The sequence below is a fragment of the Amblyomma mixtum genome, chromosome 8, assembly GCF_055824585.1.
Source record: "Amblyomma mixtum isolate Tamu chromosome 8, ASM5582458v1, whole genome shotgun sequence".
In the NCBI taxonomy this organism is placed as follows: domain Eukaryota; kingdom Metazoa; phylum Arthropoda; class Arachnida; order Ixodida; family Ixodidae; genus Amblyomma; species Amblyomma mixtum.
Genome location: NC_143019.1, coordinates 136,327,145 through 136,352,263, shown reverse-complemented (window position 1 = coordinate 136,352,263; position 25,119 = coordinate 136,327,145). Strand labels below are relative to the sequence as shown.

Genomic DNA, 25,119 nt, shown 5'->3' with positions numbered 1-25,119 from the left:
CTTGACGTCTCATAAAAAGCCGTCCTGGTTTTCGCTCTGATCGAGACCAAGCGCAGCTGGCGGCTGGCCAACCGAGTCAGCGCAATGAGCTGCAAAATGGCTCACTCGCGGAAAGGTTGCATGACGAGTTTGCACAGATTTTAGGAAGTCGTCCACTTATCTCTGGTTGCTTTCAGGCAGGAATTGCAGCCCCTAAATGCAGTAGCAGTTAACCTGTGGACAGCGAAGCACGTTGAAAGTGTCTGGTGTCCTTGAGGAGCAAAGAGTACAAATTGTGGAGTTGAGGTTGAGAGGGTACTCCCAGAGAGCAGTTTCAAGAATCTCAGGCCGCCCTCTCAAAACTGTGAACAGGATTATTCAAGCATATTGTGACGAAACGCGCATCAAGGATGCTCCCCGTGGGAGGCCGGAGCGCGTGCTGCGGCGGCAGATGAAGACCTCGCCATTGTTGCGAGGTAGCTGACAATCCGCGTGCATCAGCAGGCCAGGTGAAAGAAGCTCTCCACCTGAAGGCTTCAATGGCAACAGTGCGGTGCCGACTAGACGATGACTCCAATCATTCTTCAGCAGCCCCGGGTGCTGCCAACCTTCGACGCTTCGCCTGGCGCCGACCCCGAAGAAAGGCTGGAGCAGTTCGACCGTGTGGCTATCTTCAACAACTGGGACGATGCCACGAAACTTAGGTACGTCTTCTTCGCCTTGGAGGGACCAGCAAGAATCTGGTTTGAGAATGAGGAAGCTAGCCTCACGAACAGGGAAATCTTCAAGGAGCAGCTTCTAAAGACCTTCACGAATGTCGTGCGAAAGGAGAGAGCCCAGCAGCTGCTACAGTCTCGCATACAACATCCAAAGGAGACCGTTGCAATGTACACTGAGGAGATGAAGCGTCTCTTCCGGCGTGCCGACGCAGACATGAAAGAAGAAGAAAAAGTAAAGCTTCTTATGCGAGGAATCAAAGAGCAACTCTTTGCCGGCCTCGTCCGCAACCCACCGAAAACTGTCGCGGAATTCATAGAAGAGACATCCACGCTGGAAAAAACTCTTGATGCCCGAGAGAGAGGGAGAGAAAGGAATTTTAATAAAGGAAAGGTGGAGAGGTCGGCCGGTGGTAACATGGGCAGCAGCGCGTTCTCTCAGCAAGCTGCCTGGACACCGCTAACAACGATGACCTGCGGGAGGTTACACGTCAAGTTGTGCGAGAGGAGCTCCGTCGATTGCTGCCAACTTTCATCGCTCACTGACGTCATCCGGGGCGAGGTTCAACAGGCCTTGGGTGTGACGCCGACACCCACGCAGCCTCTGCAGCCCCCAGCCATGACTTACGCCGCAGCTGTGCGCCGTCCTGCCCCTCGACGACGGGACCCAAGCCCCTATCGCCCTCAGCCAGCTGCGTTGGACCGCCGCCCACTCGCCCCAACCCGCCCGTCCTACGAGCGACGCGCGCAGCCGAGGAAATGCGACGTGTGGAGAACTCCCGACCAGCGTCGCCCACTATGCTTCCATTGTGGCGAAGCCGGTCACGTCCTTCGGCACTACCCATACAGAAGACTGGGAATCCGAGGGTTCTCTTACGACGCTCCACGACCCCGACCCGGCCAGCGACCAGCAGAAATCGAGGAGTTTTTGCGTCGGGAAGAATGCTCACCGCCCAGCCGCCTATCACGTTCCCCGTCGCCTTCGTCTCCGCGCTTTGTTTCTCCTAGCCGAGGCTACGCAGTGCGTGGACGCTCCCCCAGCTCCCGAAGGTTAAACTGAATAAAGCAGCCTCTGGTGGTGAGGTTGCTTCTGAGCGCAAGCACAAAGATCCTCCATCGACGAAAACCCAAGTCCATGCCTCAACATCGCCGACAACACCGCCAACAACACCGCCGACAACACCGACGACAACACCGCCGACAGCACCGCCGACAGCACCGACGACAGCACCGCCGACAGCACCGACGACAGCACCGCCGACAGCACCGACGACAGCACCGACAACGCCGACGCGGCCAGACTTGAAACTTTTACCGATGCCCAGTGCAGTAACGTCGGAGTACGCCCACCGCAGCCTCACTACTCGACGAAGCCGAGATCGGACACCGAAGACAACGTAAAATACGAGAACGCGAACAAGTGACCTTGAAGTTACGGTCGACGGTAACGCGGTTAGTGCCTTGGTCGACACTGCAGCTGACTACTCTGCCATGAGTGGCCCACTCGCTGTCCGACTCAGGAAGGTAACAACAACTTGGGATGGCCCGCTGATCCGCACCGCAGGTGGTAACCTGATTACGCCGTCAGGACGCTGCACCGCGAGAGTTACTGTAAATGGGAGAACCTACGCGACAACCTTCCTGATACTACAGCAATGCTCGCGAGACGTGATTTTGGGAATGGACTTCCTGAATTAACATCGAGCGATCATCGACCTTCGATCTAAGTCGATCAAGCTTTCCACGGACAAAGCCATACCTGTTGCGACGAGCGCGACTCATAACGTTGCCTTAAACGTCCTCAACGAAGCAATGAGCGTGCCGCCCCGATCAAGTGTCCTCGCCTGCATAGGTACTGGAGAAATCGAAAATGCCGAAGGCGTCATCGAGGGGAACACCCAGTTACTCCTGGATCGAGGATGGGGCGTCGCAAGGGGAGTGGCTGAAATCCGAAATGGCCAAGCCCAGGTGCTGCTAACCAACTTCACCGAAGAATACCGGCTTCTAAACAGAGGTAAGACGATTGCCTTTCTCGACGAGCTGCCAGACATCACAGACATATTTGCCCTCCCCGACCAACCAGCAGAACCATCTGACCAAGGCTATCAACCCACATTCGACATCAACCCGGCATTACCCCGGAGCAGACAAGACCAAATACGCAGTCTTCTTCAAAGGTACAGCGATTGCTTCTCATCAGCATCGGATGTGCAACGAACCCGGCTTGCCAAGCACCGCATTGTAACAGACGAACACGCCCGACCACTGCGGCAGAGCCCCTACCGCGTGTCGGCGATAGAACGCCAAGCTATCCGCGAGCAAGTAGAGAAAATGCTACGTGACGACGTCATCCAGCCATCAAGGTGCCCCTCGGCAGCACCAGTTGTCCTAGTGAAAAAGAAAGACGGAACCCTTTGCTTCTGCGTCGATTACCGCCGCCTGAACAGCATTACGAAGAAGGATGTCTACCCCCTCCCCCGCATCGACGACACATTGGATCGGCTATGCAACGCTCAGTACTTCACATCGATGGACCTGAAGAGCGGCTGCTGGCAAATTGAAGTCGACGAAAGAGATCGCGAGAAGACTGCGTTCATCTAGCCAGACGGACTCTTCGAGTTCAAGGTGATGCCATTCGGCCTCTGCTCTGCCCCAGCGACGTTCCAGCGAGTAATGGATACGCTACTCGCAGGCTTGAAGTGGTAAATTTGTCTAGTCTACTTAGATGACTTTGTTGTCTTCTCCTCAAGCTTTGAAGACCATCTCAGAAAGCTTCAGATAGTGCTGGAAACAATCAAGTCTTCAGGACTAACACTGAAACCAGAGAAGTGCCATTTTGCCTATGAGGAGCTGCTGTTCCTTGGTCACGTCGTAAGCAAGGATGGAGTTCGCCCAGACCCTGAGAAGACGGCTGCGATCGCAGAGTTTCCACAGCCTAATGACAAGAAAGCTACACGTAGATTCCTTGGATGGTGCGCTTATTGCCGGCGATTCGTCAAGGACTTTTCGCGCATCGCTGAACCTTTGACCCAACTTAGCAAGGCTGACGTGCCTTTTAAATGGGAAACGTCGCAAGTGGAAGCTTTCAAAGAGCTGAAGCGCCGCTTACAGTCCCTTCCTGTGCTCGGGCACTTTGATGAAAACGCCGAAACCGAAATCCATACCGATGCAAGCAGTGTCGGCTTAGGAGCGGTCCTCGTTCAGAAAAATGCAAGACAGGAGAAAGTTATCGCGTACGCTAGCCGTTCACTGTCGAAAACCGAGGCCAATTATTCGACCACCGAGAAAGAATGTCTCGCCATTATTTGGGCTACGTAGAAATTTCGCCCCTACCTGTACGGACGACCATTCAAGGTTGTGAGCGATCACCATGCTCTGTGCTGGCTAGTCAATTTCAAAGATTCCTCCGACCGCCTAGCCCGTTGGAGCTTGCGCCTTCAAGAATTCGACATAACTGTAGTCTACAAATCTGGCCGCAAGCATTCCGACGCAGACTGCTTGTCGCGAGCCCCCGTCGACGCAGCACCGAAAGAGGAAGACGGCGACGCTTTCTTAGGACCGGTAAGCGCCAGCAGTTTCGCGCAGCAGCAGCGCTCGGATCCTGAGTTGCAAAGCCTAGTTGATTACCTGCAAGGCAAGACCGCATCGCCTCCCCGAGGGTTCAAGCGCCAACTGTCGTCCTTCGTCTTTCACAATAATGTCCTCCTGAAGAAGAACTTCGCGCCCAAAAGGACAGTGCATCGTCTTGTCGTGCCCAAAAATCTCAGGCAGGAAATTATGCAGGCATATCATGATGAACCGACTGCAGGGCATCTCGCTATTGCTCGCACATTGCACCGCATCAAGGAGAAGTACAATTGGCCGCGGCTAGCTGCCGACGTTTCCCATTACGTGAAAACGCGCCGTGAGTGTTAGCGACGCAAAACGCCTCCGACTAGACCAGCCGGACTCCTGAACCCCTCCCCGCAGGGGGGCGTCTGCAGCATGCAGACGTTGGTGAGTGGCGACACCACGGGGTTAACCCGAGCATCCGCAGGGACATCCCCGCAGGGGGATGATGGTGAGCAATGCGTCACCACGGACCCGAGCATCCGCGCTTAGCCGTGCGTGGCATCGGCGTGTCCGGAGAAAAGGGGATCCTGGTGGTTGAGCCGATGCCGAGCGTTTGGACCCTTAAGGCCCCTCGGAGGAGGCAACACGCCACTTTGGCCCCAGCTTCCTGCAGACGGCACCTCCGGCCTGACCCGACCGGGGGAAATCGGCAGTCGCTTTTTCCTGTTCTCCTCTCCATCTTTCACTGTCCTATCTCCTTTCTTATAACTTTCCTGTATCCTCTTCCCTTCTTGGTTTTTTCCTTTTTTCCTGGCGGCGAGGGTTAACCTCGTGTGACCAACTACCCTGAGTTGAGTCATATTGGGTTATAGTTGGGGTGTAGAGCTGACGTAGGCAGTACTTGCTGTCAAGCTCCTGTCCCGTCCCCTGGTTGGGCTCCATGGTGGGCGGCTGGCACCGTGGCCGAACAATACACATATTTCATGGCTCCCCCCCTTTCAAAACCAGATCGCCCTCAGAAAAGAGTGCGGACCGATGTAACAGCTCAATACATCCAAAAATCTAAAGAAACTTTCACGAAATTCGATGTTCTCCACAGCGAAGAGACAGATAAAACTGCCCGAACGATATCCCCATTCTTGGTAGCGAAAAGCTTGACTGATGCCCTGGGCACGGGTTACAAGCTAAAAAAATGCCTAGTGGCGACCTCCTTTTAGAACTTAAAAACAACATTCAACTTTCCAAGCTGTCCTCCATATTGTCAGTCGGGGAAACCCCGGTATCAATAACTCCGCACCGTTCCTTGAACAGTGTCCGTGGTGTCATTTCCGAAGCCGACTTTGTCTGCCTCACTGAGGAGGAAATCCTTGAAGGTCTCCGTGACCAGAATGTCACAAATGTGCATCGTATTAAATTAAGGAAAGACGACAAAGAAATCCCGGCGAAACATATTGTTCTGACATTCAACTCCAGCACACTTCCAGAGACCATCGAAGCAGGCTACTTGAAAATAAATGTACGTCATTACATACCGAATCCACGAAGGTGCTTTAACTGTCAAAAGTACGGACATGGGTCACAGAGCTACCGTGGCCACAAAACATGCGCTAAATGCGCCTCAAAAGACCATGCTTCCGAGAACTGCGCAGGAGCAGCACTTTGCTGCGCAAACTGCGAAGGTGATGATCCAATATATTCTAGGTCATGTCCTTCCTGGAAGGCTGAAAAGGAGATCATAACAATGAAAACAAAACAAAACATCACTTTCAGGGAAGCGAGACAACTCTACCACGCGAAGAACACCTTCACGTTCTCCACAAAAACAAACTTTGCTGACGTGGTGCGCAGGGGGCGTGCACCACGCAGCACTCCGGCATCTGCCCAGGCCACCGTCACGGAGCCTGTGGCAGGGCCATCCACGCACCAGGCAGGGACAGCGAAGGCTGCCCTGCCATCTCCAAAGCAGGGAGTACCGGCCCACGAGTCGGCACCCCGCAGGACTTTCCCCCGCCGGGGGAGGCCCGACACCAACACATCCGCGGCTTCGCGGTACTCCAGCACCTCTGGTGTGGTGATGGATACAAGTCCGACTCCGCCCGCTTTGCAGCGGCGGACCGGCTCTCCCGAGCGAAGAAAAGACAGCACCCCGGTAACGGGCCCAGAACAGTAAATTCCTTCCGTTCCATTCCCACCCAGAAAAAACAAACATGACATTTGTAGTTCAATGGAACTGTAGAGGAATGTTGGGGAACTACAGTGATATAACACATGTTCTAGGGTCAGTGATTCCTCTAGCTTTATGTCTTCAGGAGACCGACCAATCTTGGTCCACAACATGCAAATATCTTAAAACATTATAAAGCTTTTAGGCGTGATCGCGAGCATACAACTAGACTCTCGGGAGGCGTCGCAATCATCATCCAAAGCTGCGTCCCGGCTCAAGAAATCAAACTGAAAACAAAACTTGAGGCGGTTGCGGTTAGCGTCATCAGCTACAAAACCATAACAATATGTTCTGTATATCTTCCCCCCCCCCCCACATCACATTAACATGCCAAGATCTAGAATGCCTGATCGATGAACTGCCGGAGCCATTTCTGGTAGTTGGCGATTTTAACGCTCACTCTCCGGTTTGGGGAAGCGAACGCTGTCACTCTAGAGGCCAAACAATCGTAGATTTTATACTTTCAAATAATGTCTGTTTTTTAAACACGAGAAAAGCCACATATTGCTGCCCAAGCTCAGCAAAAATGAGATCTCTCGATTTAGGTTTCGCATGACCATTACTTTTTAACGATTTTAAATGGGATGTTTTAAATGACCCCATGGGCAGCGATCACTTACGTATTGTCATCAGGCTCTCATCGTCTACTCCAATCATCCCCACAAGACCACGGCGCTGGAAAATTCACCTCGCCGACTTGTCACTTTTCACAAAAAGCGCCACTCTGGAAAATGAATTTTGTGACCACCTCAGCACAGATGAAATTAATGACAAGTTTACTGAATGTATAATATCGGCCGCAACACTCGCTATACCACAAACAACAGTACTTGAACAAAAGAAACATAAAGTGTGGTGGACACAAGAATGCACATTAGCAAAAAACATCAAAACAAAGCCTGGAACACTCTGCGTCGATATCCCACTGCAGAGAACTTACTTATCTTTAAGAAGGCAAAAGCCAGAGCGCGGTATGTGCGAAGAAATGCAGAGAAAACCTCTTGGCAGAAATATGTCTCCTCAATAAACAGTTTAATAACATCAAAGAAAATGTGGGGAAAAGTTCGTAAATTTATTCGTGACCATACCCCTTTCACACTTACTCTCTTGACAGCACCCGGGACACAAACATCTTTAGAACAGGCCAACATATTGGGCGAGTATTTTGCTGAGATCTCAAGCTCATCCAACTACACAAACACATTTCAGAAACACAAAGCAATAGGTGAAAAACAAAAATTCCCATCTGGAGCAGGTGTACATGAGGATTACAACCAGCCTCTCACACTACAAGAGATAAATAAGGTATTATCTTCTGGAAAAAAGACAGCACCAGGACCAGACAACGTGCATTACGCTATGCTTGCCCATCTCTCCGAGGCTGCTGTAGAGGCACTGTTAAAATTCTTTAATAAAATCTGGATAACTGGAAACATACCTGACGAGTGGAAAAAAGCAGTCATAATACCTTTTCTCAAACCCGGAAAACCACCAACAAGTCCTTGCAGTTACAGACCAATAGCCCTCACCAGCTGCATTGCTAAATCTTTCGAAAGTGTAATAAACATTAGACTGACCTTCGTACTTGAATCTCGGCAACTATTAGATACACACCAATGTGGGTTTGAAAAAGCATGCTCGACCACAGATCACCTTGTCCGCCTAGAAAACACCATCCGGGAGGCGTTCATCCACAAGCAGCACCGTATTGGGGTCTTCTTCGACCTGGAGAAGGCCTACGATACCACGTGGATGTTCGGCATCCTCCGTGACCTAGCGGAGCTAGTTATCAGCGGAAGGATGCTGAACTGCTTGAACGACTTCCTGGCTAACCGCACATTCCGAGTCCGCCTAGGAGCAACTCTCTCCATGACTTTCACCCAAGAGAACGGCGTACCCCAGGGGTGTATTCTAAGCACGACACTCTTCCTAATAAAAATGAATTCCTTAGCTAAAAGAAATACCCAAGTCCATAATGTATTCAGTTTATGTAGATGAACTACAAATAACATGCACGTCCTCCAGCATATCAACCTGTGAGAGACAAATACAAATCACACTAAATAAACTAGGTGCTTGGGCAGACAGAAATGGATTTAAGTTTTCTCCTAAAAGAACAGTTGCTGTTCTTTTTTCATTGCGACGAGGCCTACAGGCCGATCCCAATTTATACCTGAATCACGCTACACTACCAATTAAACAAGAACACAAATTTTTAGGCGTAACTTTCGACAAGAAGATCACATTCCTACCACACATTAACAACCTCAAAAAGAAAGCTTCTCAAGCCCTCAATATCCTAAAAGTGCTCTCACGGAAACGGTGGGGGTCCGATAGAGCAACCCTTTTACAAATATATCGCTCTCTGGTGCGCTCCAAGCTGGACTACGGGTGCATAGTATATGGTTCGGCAAGAGCATCATACTTAAAAAGAGTAGACCCCATTCATAATCTTGGTCTGCGCCTATCATCTGGAGCATACAGAACATCACCAGTAGCCAGCCTTTACGTTGAAACTAATGAAGCCGCTCTTGAGGATCGAAGAATCGCCCTTACATGCACATACGTCTTAAAAATCCGTTCTCTTCCGAAACATCTCTGCCATCCAATTGTCACCAAGTGCCCATCTAAAAGATTATTCATCAACAAACCACATTCTATCAGGCTATTACTACTGCGCTTTGAAGATAAATGCGAAGAGCTAACAGTACTAGACGCCCTACCGTATATTGCACAAAGGAATGAATATTTGCCACCATGGTACAACCTACCTTCAGTATGTGACTTCCCAATGACACATTTAGACAAAAAGCAAAAGCCAAACGAGTACATATTACAGGAATTCTTTGCACTACAAGAAAAGTATGACACCTACATTGAATTTTATACCGACAGCTCAAAAACAGAAAGTCATGTCGGAAGTGCAGTAATCCAAAGAAAAAGTAAACAGATAATGCGACTACCAGAATGCGCATCGAGTTTTACTGCTGAGTGTTATGCCATCTTTGTAGGTGTAGAAAAAATAGTAAGAGAGAACATCAAAAATAGCATCATTTACACCGATTCCCTGAGTATGCTTAAAGCACTGCACTCCAGAAATGCTGCTGAACCCACAATAGGAAACATCATACATAACATAGTTAAAATCACAAAACAAAAGCATAGCATGAAATTCTGCTGGGTTCCTACCCATGTTGGAATTGTAGGTAATGAGAAAGCATATGTATGCGCTGCACAAGCCCGGAATGGCCAAATAAAGCAAGTGAACATACCGCACAGGGATTGTTTAAAGTTTTTCTACTGTAAACTCAAAAATAAGTGGCAGGCTGCATGGCAAGAGCACGTAAACAACAAATTACATTCTGTGAAGCCAATTATTGGGGAATGGCAATCATGTAGGCTTCAAGAACGTTTTACCGAAGTTATACATGGTCTGTTCTGAAAGTAGTAGGACTGGTTTTTTCCTGGGCGAACGGGCGGACGAGAGGTGGTCTGCGCGTGCAGGATCCTTGAAGGGGGATATTGGGAATGCTGGGGAAAATCGGCAGTCGGCTCTCGGCCGTTAAGAAGAGGAGGTCGCTTGTACTGTGAACCCCTGTCGAAACGTCTCGTCACGCAGAATCGTCGGATGTTTACTGGATCAGCGATACGCGATCAAATTTTGAGTAAATCTTGGTAAAACGGGCAAAGAGACTCACAACATGATTAAGGAGGCCTACGGTGACGCTTCCATGGGTAGATCAGGTGTTTTTTGATAGGCACAAGCTTTTCCGAGAAGGTAAGGAAAGAGTGGAGGAAGACGACCGCTTCAGACGCCCTTCGACCAGCAAGACCAACGAAAATGTGTAGCGAGTGAAGCATATCCTTAACAGTGATCGTAGAATGAGTTTCAGAATGATTGCTGATGACTTGAGCATTCCTCAAACCCGAAAACTTATCCACGAGGAAAGCGCGCGCGAAGTTGGTGCCGATAGTGTTGTCAGAGGAATAAACGGCCAACCGGTAGGATCTTCATCATGTGAATGAGGACCCCGATTTTTTGCCCAGCACAAGGCGGCAACGCTCCCTCAGCCCCCCTACAGCCTCGACTTGGCCCTGCCAGACTTTTTTCTATTCCCGAGAATAAAATCGACGCTCGAGGGGAAACATCACGGATCGGTAGAGGTGGTTCAACAGGCCGTTACGAGGGAGCTAAACAGCATTCCGGTCCCGGCGTTCCTGGAGGCGTACGAAAACTGTAAAACTCATTAGCAGCAGTGAGTAGGTGCGGAAGGGTGCTACCTTGAAAAATTGTAATCGTTTGTACTATTCTCTTGAATAAATTTTGTTTAAAAAAATGAGTCCTACTACTTTCAGAACAGACCATGTATGTCGGCTCCGCATTGCACACACCCACCTCACGCACAGCTTTCTGCTAACCAAACAAAAGAAACCTCTCTGTGAAATGTGTTGTGCTGAACTCACAATGAACCACATTTTAATTTCATGTATAAAATTAGGAGAACTAAGAAAGAAATATTTTACAACATTTTACTGGGAAAGCATCCCATTACACCTCATGTTACATTTAGGTGATCGAGCACTGGTTGACATGTCATGTATTTTTAGGTTTATCAAGGAAGCCAGCGTTTTAAACAAACTCTAAGTATAAAAAGCCTCACCTTTAACAAAAACTCCAACCTTGTGTTTGGCGCATCATAGCCTCAGTTGCTTTTGCGCCAATAAAATCAATATAACTAACTAACTAACTAACTATCCTGAACCCCATACCACCGCCAACTAAGCCCTTTCAGCAAATGGGGATGGACCTCCTCGGCCCCTTTCCGACTTCGTCATCAGGTAACAAGTGGATAATCGTGGCCACCGACTACATGACCCGCTACGCCGAAGCAAAAGCGTTGCCTAGTGGTACCGCAACAGAAGTCGCAAAATTTTTTGTCGAACAAATTCTCCTGCGACACGGCGCCCCGAAGTGCTCATTACAGACAGAGGAACGACATTTACAGCGGAGCTGACGCAAGCCATTTTAAACTACAGCCAGACAAGCCATCGGAGGACAACTGCCTATCATCCACAAACCAAGGACTCGCAGAGCGTCTGAACAAGACCATCGCGGACATGCTCTCCATGTACATCGACGCCGAACAAGAGACGTGGGACTCCATTCTGCCCTACGTGATCTTCGCCTATAATACTGCCGTCCAGAACCAGGTTTACCACATTCCAGCTGGTATACGGCAGGAAGCCCACGACAACACTCGACGCAATGCTCCCGCACGTTTCAGACGAAGACAAAATCGACGTCGCCGCCTACCTTCATCGCGCCGAAGAAGCCCGAAGACTTGCGCGGCTTCGCATAAAAGACCAGCAGCACACCGACGGCCGACGCTACAATCTGCGCCTACGAGACACGCATTAGAAGCCAGGTGATCGTGTTTGGATATGGACACCAATTCGCCGCCGTGGATTGAGTGAAAAGTTGCTGCGACGCTACTTTGGCCCATATAGGTTTCTCCGCCGGATCGGTGACCTGGACTATGAAGTCATCCCCGACGGAACGACAGCATCTCAGCGACGACGCACACGCCCGGAAGTCGTACATGTCGTACGTCTTAAACCCTATTATGACCGCTAAAGGACTCGAAGTTTGCATTATTCATTCATTCATTCATTCATTCATTCATTCATTCATTCATTCATTCATTCATTCATTCATTCATTCATTCATTCATTCATTCATTCATCTTTATTCGACATCTTTACAGAGGTCTGGAGCACAGACAAAAAGCTGAAAAAGACAGCTTGACGGGGTCTGTGCCCCTTAACTATTCATGTGCGTACAGACATATAGAAATGATATTTGGCATCGTCAGTTGCAAATTTGTAATTCAGAACATAAAAAGTGATGACTGAAAACTAAATGAACAATTCTGTTATTAATAAGACGAACAATTCACAATGTACCACTAACAACATTCTCGGTAATGATACAAGGCAGATACATGGATAATAGCTAAGCGAAACAGAGGACGACAGCACGAAAGCACTGGTGAATACAGGGTAACAAAGCGAGCAATAAGAACGTTAGGAAAAACAAGAGAAAGTGACACGTTGATGAAAGTTTAAAATGTGTAGGAAAAGACGTAGACTTTCTTCTAAGTTTGCTTTTAGCTAACTGAATTTTTTTTTATGGATTGCGAATATTCAATAGGGACGGCAATCTCACGCACAGCGACTGAGTTCCATAGTTGGTACGCACTGATGGAATGTGCCAGATTTCATGGTGACGTGTTTCATAAACATTATCATTTCTCATGAGGTTCGATAATGTAGCAATAAAATTATTTCCTTGGTTTCTTGTTTTAAAGTATCGGTTGAGTAATGTGTCATTATACAGAAAGTGAACTGGACGGATTTTCAGATTTTCAAAGAGGGGTTCTGTATGAACATCATATGAGGAGTCCGAAATGACGCGCACTGACTTTTTCTGGAGCAACAATAGCTTGTTCATGTTAGTGGCAGTGGTAGTCCCCCAAATCAGATGACAATAGCTAATGTGCGAAAGGATGAGTGAGTTATAAATAACTAATTTTATTTTGCGCGGTAAAAAGGAACGTAATTTGGTTAGTACTCCAACTACTTAGGCAATTTTGTTAGCCACCATGTCGACATGTGAATTCCAAGATAAATGCTCCTCGAATATGACCCCAAGACTTTTGAAGGAATGGACGATGTCAATGACTGATGTTCCGATCATTAGATTCCCAGTAACGGACACGTGCTGATTTTTTGGCCTGAAGAGAATAGCTTTGGTTTTATTAGTGTTGATTGTTAATGAGTTTACAGCGCTCCATTTGTGCAATTTTAACAATGTAAGGTTTGCTCGGTCAAATAAGTCCACCGAAGTAGGTGAAGTAAAAAATATGGTAGTATCATCGGCGTAAATAATAAACGTAGCTGATTCATCAATAGATGTTATGTCGTTAATGTAAATATTAAACAGCAATGGGCCGAGGATACTCCCTTGAGGCACCCCGCTGTTAATTTGTCTAATTTCAGATATGTGAATATTAATGTGCACTCTTTGTTGGCGATACTGGAGATAACTTTTCAGTAAACTTAAGAATACCCCTCGAAATCCGTAGATTTCAAGTTTCTTTAGTAATGTAGTATGATTTAGGCGATCAAAGGCCTTCGAGAAATCAACAAATACACCTAGAGTTAGTAATTTGCTTTCTATTGCATGCAAAATGAGTTCTTTTTGAGTTAGAAGTGCTAATTCAGTTGAAAGTCCCTTTCTAAATCCGAACTGAGATTTAGCTAGTATGTTATGCTTTTCACAAAATTCAGTCATCCTGTTGTTAATTAACTTTTCTAATCCCTTTGAAAAAACTGGAAGAATAGAAATCGGTCTTTAATTGGTTAGGCTATGTTTATCGCCGCCTTTGAACAGAACGCTCACTTTTGCTGTCTGCATACCTTTAGGGAATATGCCATGTGCGAAGGAAAGGTTGTACACGTGCTCAAGGATGGGACTGATAATGTCTATGACGTATTTGACGGGGCGTATCTGTAAGTCATCCGAGTCGCATGATTTGCTGTTGTTGGAGGTGAGAAACGTGTCGCAAATTTCTTCAGAGTTAGTTGGTTTTAAAAACGCGCTGTCACGGGAGGAATATTTAATGTTTTTTACGCTCCGTGAATCGTGGGAATCAGTCACCAGGGTGGTGAAGACTTCGTTGAATGCGTTAGTCAGTGATGATTCCGATGATGGTGTGCCATTTAACACCAAGCCTTCTAGGCTCTGTGAATTTCGGCCGTCTCGACCAAGAACCGTGTTAAGTCTTCGCCATGCAACGTCACTGCGTTTCATAACTGCCGTGTTAAAAAGGTTGTGAAGGTAGTTTCTTTTGCTTTGTCTTAAAAAATTTGTCACTTTGTTTCTGAAAGCCTTAAAAGCACGTAGGTCTTCAGGATCCTTTGTTTCAATAAAGCGTTTGAAAAGAGCGTCCTTTTGTTTAATTAGTTTTAAAGAATGGTTCGTTATCCATGGTTTACGAGTCTTTTTATTGTTTGTTGCTTTGCGGGAAAAAGTTTTGTTATAAGCTGACTTAAATAATGACAGAAAAGTGTCTTAAGCAGTGTCCGGGTGCGATTCGTTGTAGACTTGTTCCCACCTGATTTGTTCCCGGTCATGTCTTGAAGGTCTGTGCTGAAAGCATTGCTCATTACTTAGTTATTCTATACTCGAAATCGTTAGATACAGGAATAATACCCCAGCAGTGGAAAAACGCTAACGTGGTGCCCATTCATAAGGGTGTTCCTAAAAACATAGTTGCTAACTACAGGCCGATTTCGCTTACAAGTATTAGTTGCAAAACGCTTGAACACATAATATATAGCGCATTGATGAAGCATTTGGAACAAAATGAATTTTTCACTCAAGCTCAGCATGGTTTCAGATCAGGTTACTCGTGTTCGACGCAGCTCTTAGAATTTAGCCATGATATTTTTTCATCATTTGACAAGGGTCTACAAACGGATTGCATTTTTTTAGATTTCAAGAAAGCGTTTGATTTGGTACCTCATGATTTACTACTGTATAAATTATCTTTGATCAAGATTCCAACTTCCCTTCTAAACTGGCTTCAATGTTACCTGCAGGGACGCAAACAACGTGTATTGATTAATGGGTCCCAGTCTGATTATGTTCCTGTATCTTCTGGGGTACCGCAGGGGTCTGTTTTAGGACCTCTGCTGTTTCTAGTTTATATTAATGACATTTCTAAATATATGACCTGTAAAATACGTTTATATGCTGACGATTGTGTTGTCTACCATGTTATTAACAGTTCTTCAGATTCTTGTCATTTGCAGTGCAACTTGGACCGCATACAACAATGGTGTTTGAAGTGGCAGATGTTTCTGAACCCAATAAAATGTCAGTTCATTTCTTTCACGCGCAGGCATCACCCTTTCTTGGCTGAATACAAACTAGATTCTACCCGACTTTCCAGAGTTACTAACTATAAATACCTCGGCGTTTACTTTTCGTCTAATCTCACCTGGAATGAGCACGTCGAGCACGTTTCTGCTAAAGCTTATGGCATGCTAAATTTTCTAAGAAGAAATTTTAAAATGGCACCACTAAAAGTTAAAGAGCTTCTTTATTTTACCTATATTCGGCCAATATTGGAGTATGCTTGTGTTGTTTGGCACCCCCCTACTTTAAATTTAACAGACATGCTTGAGCGTGTTCAGAACTTTGCCGCTCGGTTTGTTTCAAGTAATTATGATTTTAACAGCAGTGTTACTAACATTAAACTAACGCTGGGATGGGAGCTGTTACGGAAACGCCGTACCAACTCCCGGTTAGAAATGCTGTATAAAATCTTTCACCGAAAAATAAAAATAGATAAAGAAAATTATTTACTTCCACCGCATTTCAGGTCAAACAGACTTGACCATGGGTGGAAGATTAGAGAAATTAAATGCAAAACTAACACTTATCAAAACGCATTTTTCCCATCTACCATTCATGACTGGAATCGCCTGCCCCATGAAATTGTTGAGTGCCGTTCAGAGTCTATGTTCCGCGCGTTGCTGTCGGATGTATGAGTGCGCAGTTGGCTTTCTTTTTTTTTTTTTCATCATGTCTTTTTGTTGTTTCATATTTCATTCATTTTGTACTTGCTGTGTCATGCCTTGTTGTATTGCTTTTTTTTTCTTCCTCTTTTTTTTCCGGCCTAATCTCCTGTTATGTATCCTCATCCCCCCTGCAATAATGCCTTCGGGCGCTGCAGGTATTTCCAATAAATAAATAAATATTTCATTGCGAAACTGTTCCAGAGTAAATGGGTTAATATCCTGATATGTCATGTCACGCGTTGCCAGGAATGATGATTGTGTTAATTTGTGGTCAGTCATGAGAAATATTGGCAAGTGATCGCTGATGTGGGCGCCAATGGCGCCAGAATGATGTTTCTCATTGTCTATATTTGTTAAAAATACGTCTAATAATGTTTCAGAATCGTCATGAATTCGGGTGGGCCTGTTAATGGTGTTAATACAGGTGTTGGCTTCGAGTATTGTGATGAGGTCTGATCGAGCTTTTGAGGTATGAAGCATATTAATATTAATATCGCCTCCTAATACAAGGTTGTAATTGTTGTAATTAATCCATTCTAAAAAATTATCCAAAAATGAAAGAAAATTTGGTATACTGCCAGATGTTGGGCGGTACAGAACGGAAAAGATGTTTGTGGAAGAAATGACCGTCAAGATTTCGAAATATGGAGTTGTTTGTGTGTATTTTTCAATTTTTTCTGTTGATAAGGCCTTTTTTGCCATGAGCAGCACACCGCCTCCTCTACTAGAAGGACGGTTAAGATAATGGCTGTCATACTCTGACAACTTAAAAACTTCATGTTCATACTGGTACCAAGTTTCAGAAAGCATGATGACATCAAAAGAAAAACCAAAAGAAGAAAGCAGAGCATACAGATCGTTCTCCTTATTCCGAGCAGATCGAGCGTTAAGGTGAAAGAAGGATGTGCTATTTTTAGTATTATTTGTCCGATGCAGTTTTGTTACGTCACATGGCGTTAACAAGCAGCTGGGCATGATTGTCAAACAGCAAAGGTGGCTGAGCGGCGTCTTTCAGCCTTACTGAATCTTTTCTAAATCTTCGATACATGTTACGCGAAGCACACGCGATGTATCCGTCTTCCTGGCAAGGATTTTTCCGTCCTTTGTCCACGCGTATTTCCACCCCGTGTCCTTTTTTCGAGCGACAGTCCTGCTGAGCAGTTCTTTCAGAGCCATACACAAGTGTTCATTGACATAGATCAGAGAATCACCAGTGAACCCAAGGTCTGAATGGAGGACCTGATTCTTGCGGGCTTTCTCAAGGACAGCGTTGCGCTTTCCACGTGTGCGAAATTGCACAACGACTTTAGGACAGCCGCCATCCTTCTTGGGCACACGATGGCAAAACGTCTATGTCATCCTCACTGATTGGTTCCTGGATGACGTCCCCCAGCTTCTCTAGCACAGCTGGGAGGCTTTCGCCCTCCATCAGCGGAATGCCTTTGACCTCAAGGTTACGATTCCTCGAGTACTGCTCTAGATTTGTAAGCCTTTGCTCTGAGTCCATAGCCAATTTTCTAAGCTGACTGCACTCCTCAGACAAAGCGGCGTTTTCCTTTTTTAGTGACACATTTTCTTTCTCGATCTTTGTGCAGCGCTTGGCCATTGCATCAAATTGCTCACTGAAAAAATCGATCGACAACTTCAGTTCTTTGAACTCCTTTCTTAGTTCCTTCTCGATTGTACTTTTCATGTCGCGCATTTCCTGCCTGAACTCTTTTAGCGCTTTTGCGATATCCGGCGACATTGCAGCAATGGACACAAACACTTGGCAGTAGCAGCAGCAACAGACTACAACTTGGCGTGAAAACAAAGGGCGTATCCACCAACCTGGGTTTAAAATTGAAGAACGTCACAGTTGTGTCGGTTGCCGCTGCCGCTGCCAAAATGAGACCAGATGCAGGCTGGGCCAGCTTTCAATAGGCGACGGTTCGAGTCGGCGGCCACGTCAGCAACCAAGCTGGCAGCACACGTGCAGGGAAACGGCGATTCAGTAGCGCAGTGATGTAGTAGCGGTCTTGCGATGAACAGTCAGGATGAGGCCTAGATGAATTCCAGTTCCGGTAGATGCCTGGGTTTAAAATTGAAGAACGACACAGTTGTGTCGGTTGCCGCTGCCGCTGCCAAAATTCGTGTTTATTTTCATTTTAAAGCATCGAGACGATGCTTCTTTGGGAGGGGGGTAATGCCACGTATCATTGTAATGTCCGCTCGTTCGCGCAAGGCCGCACGAAAGGGGTGTTATCATTTTTGTTTGTGACGCGAGAAGTGACCGGACTAATCTCGATTGATCACAGCCACGAAGAGCGGCATCTACGTGTTTCTAGATTGCTGTAGAAGATCTTCACCTGTTATCTCGAAGTTTCCTTGCCGGCTTTAAATTGAGCGATGCCGCGAGCGGCTGGCATTCGTAGTTAGACGACTGACGAGCATGTTTGTTGCTTACGCTGCCGCCGAGTGATTCAGTTCTTTTGCGGGCGCAAGTCAGCCCAAATAAAGAGCTTCGTTTACAAGACTTTTTGGTGTCTTCCTGACCTCTGGACTGCCGCCACTACAACGTGACAATACGCACTTGGATTCATATTATCGGTATATTTAAGTAATTTGCCGGGCACGCACTTGCAGTCATAAGGTGTGCAAAAGACACCCATCATTTGTCTTATTTATAGCTAGTTTCGTGCAGCCGACTGTCACCAACGTGAACTTGATACAGAGCTCTCATGAGCAACCACCTGCCCTCTGCTTGCCGCATGGTCAATTTAAAGCCAACTGCGCTGCCTAACAGTTCTGAGCATGACATTAATGGGTTTTGCAGCAGCGTGAAGCCAATTTGAGGATACCCTCGCAACTGACAGTATCGAAACTCAACCATTTGTATGTGCGCCGCATTGACTGTGCCTTAACTGAATTGGGCCAGCAGTAGTTATTGCCGTTCTAGTATACATGACCGTCAATGTAGATTTAAACTCATTTCGCTGCATCGCTCTCGTCGCTCTTCAAGCATAGAAAAGCAGCTAGCCGCGTGGTATCAGGCCAGCGTAACCGCACTCTGAGGCGTGGAGGCTTGGCGCGAGCATTTTCTGCCATAGTTATAACGTACTGCATTTAGGTGAAAGGAATCTTGGCGTATTGACGTTTGGAGTATATGGTATTCATTTGGGTGCGCCGCCGCGGTGGCTCAGCGGTTATGGTGCTCGGCTGCTGACCCGAAAGACGCGGGTTCGATCCCGGCCGCGGCGGCTGGAATTTCTTTGGAGGAGAAATTCTAGAGGCCCGCGTACTGTGCGATGTCAGTGCACGTTAAAGAACCCCAGGTGGTCGAAATTTCCGGAGCCCTCCACTACGGCGTCTCTCATAGCCTTAGTCGCTTTGGGACGTTAAACCCCATAAACCAAACCAACCAAACCATCATTTGGGTGCAGTTGTATAATGTGTACGCTGCATCATGTCCAGGTGCAAAACATGAGTGCAGTTCTGCCGCAACCTTAGCCTGGAGAAGACGCCGTGCCAGCTGCGAAACCTGAGGGTTTCTTCCAAGCACTTCGAACTGTCTGCGTATCTGCGGCCAGCATGGCTGTGTCTCGATGCTGTGGCTACTCGAGGAAGGAGTGGATGTATTGAATGTCCTTGCACTTCACTTTAAACTGCACTTCATGTATGTTTTAGTTTGATCAGAATTGCTTCAAATTACTTCGGTTAGCGACAAGGAGGTCTCGAGGTTGTGCGCAGGCCCTATGTATGGTGTAATGCTCTAGCGTTGAGCAGGTTTATTGATGCTAAAACTTTTTTTAAAATTTTGTCATGCAGGTGTAAATATAGCTGCTATATTCTTTTAGTTGAAGAAATGAAATGTGAAGAGTAATCCCTGTGTGCTGCATGGTCTGTGTTGATGCGCCTACTTATGTCATGACATGTTTACCTCAATGGAAGCTGTCGTAGCATTGTTTACTATACTTTTCAATTTCCTACCTGGCAACGTTCGTGGAACTTCAGGGCCTTTTCCTATCCGCACTGTGACCATTGAGATGAATAGTTAGCTTAAAAAAACTACTGCTTGAGCTTCCTGTGACGCGCATTTTTTATTGGTGTGCTTTATCACTGTGTTTTCTGGTTGCTGTAATAAACCATGAATATGAAAATCATACTTGCCGGCACTGTATTGTAAACTGTGCACTTAAGCCTGTGCTTTGTGCATCATACCTTGAGGTACTCAAAAGTACTGGCACCAGTATTTCCACCAAGGTTTCCACTACGAATCATGCATGCTTAGCCAGCGTCTGAAAATGTTGCTGCCTTTCTATGCTGCCTTCTTTGCCAGTCACTTTCAGAGGGTTTTCAATTTCACGTTAACAAGGCTAGAACTAGCAGGAACTCGAGCACATTTGACTAGAAAAGGTTGGTGCGCACTGAAAGGCAACCTTCAAGTGATATAGGCTCGAAAATGCATGTTCTATAGACCTTTTTCAGTTTTAGCCTCGCTCCCAGCGCGCCAAACATCGCCATATTGCTTTCCTCCTCTCTGGCTGGTTCGGAAAGGCGGTGTGCGTGCGTCCCGTGAGTGTTCTGCGGTTCCCCGTGTTTATTTTCTTAGCTATTGTAGCACGATTTGGGTGTATGTGCGATGAAACCTGCAACGAGGTCTTCTGGAAACCACTGCGCAGTCGTCGGCTGTTCAAACAATTACAAGAAGCGAAGACGGCTTGAAGCAGAGCAGTGTGAAAGACACGGAGAGCCACGGCGGCAGTGCGGTTGCGGGCTGTTTCAACTACACAGGTTTCCACAAGAAGAAGAACCGCGGCGACTTTGGCTCGCAAGTTTAAATAGGAAGGCTTTCTGTCCTTCGCCATCGGCCCGTGTATGTTCCGAGCATTTCGTTGGTGGAAAACGAAGTGATGAAAACTCCACTCCAATGCTTAACCTTGGATACCAACGAAAGGTGCGTAGCTGTATCGATCAACTGAGCGTTCGTTCTATGTAGTGTAATAAGCCTGATACCAAACTTTTATTCAGGTTAAAGTGGGCCGCCGCCGCATCGTGAAGACAGACTACGTACCGACGAAGAAAAGAAAGGTGTGTGTTTCAACGCGTTGACGTTGCCCGGGTACAATCGTGTTTGTGCATAGTCACAGAAGTGTTTGTCTGCCTTACAAAGTTATGTTTGCACTCGCACCGGCTCTCATACCGAAGCTTACAATGTCTGCGTCAAGTTCTAGGTTGAATTCCACCCCCTATCGTATTATTAGTCCCACCTCGCAATGCTCGACTATCTGCATTCTCGCTCACATTTTCTTTTTGGACAAAACCTTGCCAGGCTGACTTACTTGCCGATCGCCTGCATGGTTTGGTTTCTTTATTGGGTTTCATGTCCCCAAGCGACTCAGGATATGAGGGACGCCGTGCCGTAAGTAGAGGGCTTTGGATAATTTCGGCCACCTGGGGTTCTTTAACGTGTACAGCGCGTTCCTCCAGCATTTCGCCTCCATGGAATGCGAACGCAACGGCCGGGTTCGAACCCGCGTCTTTCAGGTCAGCAGTTGCTCAGAGCACGATAACCAGTGAGCCACCGCGGCGGGTATGCGCCACTAGGCGCCTGGAGAACAGTAGCAGTAATATCGCTCTTTATTGACACTAGACTGCCGTTTCTTGCAAGTGGGCGTTAGTGAGCACAGTTTGAAGGTGTTTTGTCATTCTTGTAACATATTTCGTAAATGCAGTCTGTGCAACATTCATTACTCGAGCATAGTGCGCCTTGCTGTTTGTTACTCTGCTGGAATTTGTGGATACCAAGCACCGTTCTCTGCTAACCTACACAGTGTGTGCCATTCTGCTAGACCTGGTACAACCTGCTGGCATGCACACATCGGTACATTTGCACTGCCCTAACTGGGACTGACGTCATTTAAATACACATTTCTGCAGCAATATGCTTGTGTTCATACACCCGCAGTTCGACATCACGGCTGCGACCACTACACGCCTGCCTTCATGTGGAAGTGTTTCCCCTTGCACAAGCAGCAGTGATGTGCGTAACTCTGTATTCTTTCCTCACGAACACCTGAGCTGGACACATCACGCCGAACCATGGTGGCCGAGTCTTGTGGCTCAGAATAACTTGCTGACATACACGCGTCAGCTATTCTCTTTTGCTAAATGGCGACTGGATTTTGGAAGTCCTGAACTCCTGTCTTGCGGACTCCCGTTGTTTCAGTAAATCTTTTTCACTCATAAGTACATCTTTCTATACATTTCCAGTGTGGCTTGACAGCTGCGCCCGCAACAGGACTACCGAAGTGTGGAGATATTCCGCCTTGCACAGTCAGCAATGATGATGTATGTAGCAATTCATGCATCCCCTAATTCTTCTTTGATGAACCCCATGGCAGACACAGTATGCTGTGCCCTGTGACTCAGAATAACCTGCCTACCTGCACGCATCAGCAACCTTCCGCTATCAAATGGTGGTTGCATTGTTGAACTTTTGAACTGCTGCCTTGCAGTGTTTCTTGCATTGAGTAAATAAACTTTTCGCCCTTAACGTGCGTAACCTTTTTATACATTTCCAGTGTGACAACACAGCTGTACCCACAGCAGGACTACCAGAGTGCGGAAACACTTCCCCTTCCACATGGAACAGTAATCATGTACATAGCACTATTCCTCTATGATTAACCCGTGTTGCATGCAGGATGCTGAGCTCTGTGACTTAGCATAACCTGTTGGCATGCATGCCTCAGTAAATTTCCACTGCCAAGTAGTGGCTGCGTCTTGAGTATTTTGAAGTGCTGCCTTAATTGCATTTTGAGAGACTCGCCATACTTTTAATGTGCTTTTTTTATAAACATGTTTTTCTCATTCTGCTTGCAGTGCAACACCACAGTTGTGACAGTGGCAGGAGTCCCACAGTGCGCAGCTCCTGCCCCTAGGACAAGCGTCAATGATGTATGTAGAACTCTTTTCTTTGCTATTAACCCGAAAGCCTGCACATGGCCTGTCATGTGCAGAATATTCTCTGGTTTGTCATAACCTGCTGGCATTCATGCCAAATTTTTCATCAGCACATGATGGATGCAATGCTGCCGCTTTGAAGGTAATACTTTTCACTGTGTGAGAGTCTCTTGCATCCACTCCAGGTTTCTTTTAATGACATGTTTGTTTTATTGAAATCTACTTTCAGTGCAACACCATTGGTGGCGAGGGAAATGCGGCACCACCACAAGAAATTCCTGGCCCTGCTGTGCCAAAACAGTTCCGTGTGACCGTCATGCCGCTGATCACTACTGGAACACAGACCGACGAAGAATATGTGAGCATCTCATTATTTAAATAGCACTGCTCACCTTAACGCACATACTTCTGCACAGATACAAATGTATTTCAGGCTATGATTTCTCTTTCATTGATATGGATACGGCACACAACCTAACACACTGTCACTCTTTCATGCAGTGCTGACCAGACCAACTCACTCAGAGGCTTGCTGCTTAAAGTATTAGTCCAGGTATTGGCACTGTTGGGGGGTGCTTTTCTACCGTCCTTGTTCTTGTGCACACAGCTTATTGAGCAATCAAGACCACAGTTAGCTCTGGAAGAAGCCATTTTGCAGGCGACTATTTTCATAGTAAAGGAACACCTATCTTTGCAGTCAGTTCATAGAAGCTTCATTGAATGTCCCGATTGGCTTTGAGCATTTGCAAAAACATTAAAGCTATATTGTTCTGTGAAGTATTAGCTTTATACTTCTTTTTTTCCCGAAGACTTAAAGTGCGGATTCTGTGCTGGCTGCGCTACTGTGAGGTCTTTATTTTTTTTCTGCAGCTAAGCATAACAAATTTTCTTTTCATGTCACTGTGTGCTTTCCGAGGCAAACTGACGTGGTTTTAAGCAGATTTCACTCTTTTCCAGGTATGCAAACAAGACGCAGTTACACAGTGGGAGGACAGGGCTGTTACAGACCATACGTATGGCTTGCCACACAGGTCAAGCTCTCTACATACTTCTGTGAGGTCAAAGATGTCAGCATCTGACATATTATTTTATACAGGTGTTTCTCAGGCTGTATTTGAGGAGATTCTTTCTGGCCTTGAGCGAAGCTTGCTACCACGCACACATCTCTTGTTGGAAGATCAGCTGCTCTTAACCCTTATGCGTCTTCGGCTTGGCCTTTTATACAAGGACCTTGCATGGAGGTTTTCCATTTCCGCATCATGTGTCTGCAGAATATTCAACCGTGTGCTTGAGTCTCTGAACATAATGATGAAATATTTTGTGAAGTGGCTCCCAAAATCTCGGGTACTAAGCAGCATGCCTAAGTCGTTCATCAAAAATGGCTATGGAAACACGCGATGCATCCTTGACTGTACTGAAGTTTCACTCCAGAGGCCAAGAAAGGAAAAAGCTAGGGCACAAACTTACAGCCAATACAAAGCCCGCAACACAGTCAAGTTCTTGATTGTGATTGCACCGAATGGGCATATTATGTTCGTTTCCAGAGCTTATGGGGGACGTGCGTCTGACAAGTTCATTGTGAGGGACTGCGGAATGTTAGAATATTTTGTCCCTGGTGATGAAATAATGGCAGATAGGGGTTTCACGTTGGACCCTTACTTGGAGGCCCAGGGAATCAAGATGAACATACCAGCTTTCACTAAAGGTGAATGGAACATCCTTGTTTGCTTTATTAGTACAAATGATAATTTCAGTCATAAAAAAGGGAATAAAATACGTCTATGTATGCAATCTGGAAAAAGCACTACAAGCCTAGGCAGAGTACAAATAGCCACTTGCTTGATTTTCGTCAAAACCATGGCTGCACTATATAATTTTGCATCACTGAGGTGTCTTTTATGAACATATAAAACAGGAAAATTCTCTTCAAACTGCTGAAGTAACAATGCCTTGTTAACAGTTGCCTTGAATTTTGACAAATGCAAATCTTGTAGCAGGTGTTGTTAGCAGCCAAGAGTTGAGAGCTAAACATTTATGAATTGGGCTATTGTCCTT

General features: G+C 46.6%; 1 pseudogene across 1 annotated transcript; it reads left to right on the top strand.

The window, feature by feature from the left end:
* Nucleotides 1–22,915: 22,915 nt before the first annotated feature.
* LOC149334563 (uncharacterized) lies at nucleotides 22,916–24,874 on the top strand (annotated as a pseudogene). The gene is made up of 4 exons (XR_016284749.1): nucleotides 22,916–23,206; nucleotides 23,294–23,422; nucleotides 23,566–23,617; nucleotides 24,022–24,874. The product of XR_016284749.1 is annotated as an uncharacterized LOC149334563 (transcript).
* Nucleotides 24,875–25,119: the final 245 nt, after the last annotated feature.